This window comes from Micromys minutus (assembly GCF_963924665.1).
Source record: "Micromys minutus genome assembly, chromosome: 3".
NCBI lineage: Eukaryota > Metazoa > Chordata > Mammalia > Rodentia > Muridae > Micromys > Micromys minutus.
In genome coordinates, this window is record NC_137972.1 from 56704138 (window position 1) to 56706671 (window position 2534).

Below are 2534 nucleotides of genomic sequence, written 5' to 3' on the forward strand. Positions count from 1 at the left end.
ACTGTTATATATCTATTAACTGGTCCCAGGTCCTTGTCCATTGCTTTTGCTGTTTTCCTTACCTTGAGGCCATGTGTAGCTGAGTCTTCTGAGTGCACTTTCTACATGGTTCTTTTTTACACTGTCTCCTAGTTTGTTTAATTCATCTATGGATGAATTATTTTCTTATTTTCTCTTTCACAAGGTTGATATTTTTGGGGAAAGTAAATTGTAATTTTTTTATTGGAAAACAAATATACAACTTGGAATGGATTTGAGGCAAATTTTTGCCATAAGCACATTTTTCTTAAGTGGCTAAACAGAGTTTAAAAAGCAAGTAACAATAAAATAAAATGCTTCTGGTACAGGACCAGAAAAAAAAATAGCGTAAGGAGTACCTGGATACAACACCCATTATGAAATAGTGCAAATTTTTAGTACATTTTGTTGACTGTCCATAGTCCACACCGAGTTACCACTCCACACTTCACAACAACATGCTGACAGTTCCTAAACACTACTTTAAAAAAAGTCATAACTCAGATGTTCTCTCATTTGACCAACTCCATCTAAGTTTTAATGTTCAGAAGGGTTGAGATATATCCAGAGAAAGCCACATGCAACATGGTACTTGATCAATTTTCTAAAATAAGATTTAAGGACAATAAGATAATATAAAAGAAGAAAACCTGGAAGGATGAAGTTCTAATTACTATACATGCATGTGTTTTGACGGGGTTGGGGTGGGATCTTTTACAGATAAGTTACAATCAAAGGCGAACACACAATTTTGTACAAGAAATTTAACACATTCTGTACAGTGTTTTCATTTTGCTGTCATCATTTGTACAAACTCTTTGTAGTTTACCCGACTATCTCCATCAATGTCTGCTTCCCTGATCATTTCATCAACCTCTTCATCTGTTAAGTTCTCTTCAAGGTTTGTCATCATGTGGCTAAGTTCTGCTGCACTAATATAGCCATGGTCATCCTTATCTAAGACACATGGAATGTGTCTCTAATTTCTTCTTCACTGTGTCTTTCATTTTTCTGGCCATCGTTGTCAGAAATTCAGGGAAGTCAATTATGACATTACCATCTGAATCTACTTCATCAATCATGTCCTGCAGCTCTGCTTCTGTGGGGTTCTGCCCCAGAGACCTCATTACTGTGCTCAGCTCCTTTGTTGTTATTGTCCCATCCCCATCCTTGTCAAATAGTGAGAAAGTTTCTTTGAATTCTGCAATCTGCTCTTCAATCAGTTGGTCGCCAGTCTGCAAGGGCTACCAGTTTCTGAGACGTGAGCACACAACCACTTGACTTGTTTGCCCCACTTGGACTCGATATTGTTTTTCTTTTTCTAAAAATGCACTATTTCTTCTAACAAGACATGTGAGCCATTGTGACTTCTTCTCAGTATAGTATTTTAAGACACAGTTTCAGCCTGTGCAGTGCTTTCAAAGTATCTTAGCTTAAATTAGTTAATATTGTAATATTTCTGGCTTTTCTCAAAGTTGCCTTATCGAATAAACCTTTTGTCTCCTTTAGAAGTTTATATATTAACTACATTTTGAACCCTTAAACTTGGAGTTTCCTGTGAAGTAACAAATGATAATACCTAACTGCATACACTGTCATTAAACAACAGGGATTTTCAAGGTTCTCTGTAAATAGAATACTAAGTCACAGGTTTTAGCATTAGGACAGCTCCTACCCAAAGGTGACAGGTACCTGACACATCCATTGCTATGAAAACAGCCAAGCATTCCCATGATATACAGGTTCAGAACCCACCTCCACCTGGAAGCTAATGATGTCACTACCCAATAAAAGACTGAATCTCCCTCCACCATTTTCTCTTTCTCTCTGTCTCTCTCCTCTTCTCTTCCCTCGACCCTGACTCCTATCTCATCATTTGATTAAACCTTTCTACGTGGAACCCTGTTGGTTTGGTGTGGTTTGTTCAGGCTAAAGCTGAGAAATCTATTTAACAAGAACAGGTATGTGAGCACAGCTAATACATTAACTTTAATTGCAAACACAGATTATTTTAATATGCCCCCCTTAACACAAATAAGTCTTTTTCTATATGTTGGGTTTTTTTATGTAATCATATTTGAACAAATATAGATATTCACACAAATGATGCAGGCATGGGAGTGTGAATGACAGGCCAGTATAATCCACTTATTATTCATGAGCCAATTGAAGACCTATCACTGCACATTTAATATATTTTATTATCATTCTTTTATTCTCTGAGGTTTATGTTGACAAATAGTACACTTATTAGCATTTTAGATTAAGGGAGGCACTAGTAGAATGTTATCTTTCTTTTTCTTTCTGCATACTTTTGGTGTTTTTACATATTTTGTTTCCCTTTAGTGGCATACACATAAACCTCACAGAAGACTTTCACAACCAAAGAGGAAATTTGCTTTCTGTTTCTACCTTCTGTGCAAACTCAAAAGTATGTTTTTAATAGGGGATGGCATATTTCTAGTTTATTTCATTCCCCATGGTCATAGTTGTTCTCGAAGCATTGAACACACATG

General features: G+C 36.3%; 1 pseudogene across 1 annotated transcript; it reads right to left on the reverse strand.

Annotated features, from left to right (window-relative positions):
* Positions 1-805: 805 nt before the first annotated feature.
* Positions 806-1145, reverse strand: LOC308419272 (annotated as a pseudogene). Its single transcript has one exon. The product of its transcript is annotated as an uncharacterized misc_RNA (transcript).
* Between the last annotated feature and the right edge of the window lie 1389 nt (positions 1146-2534).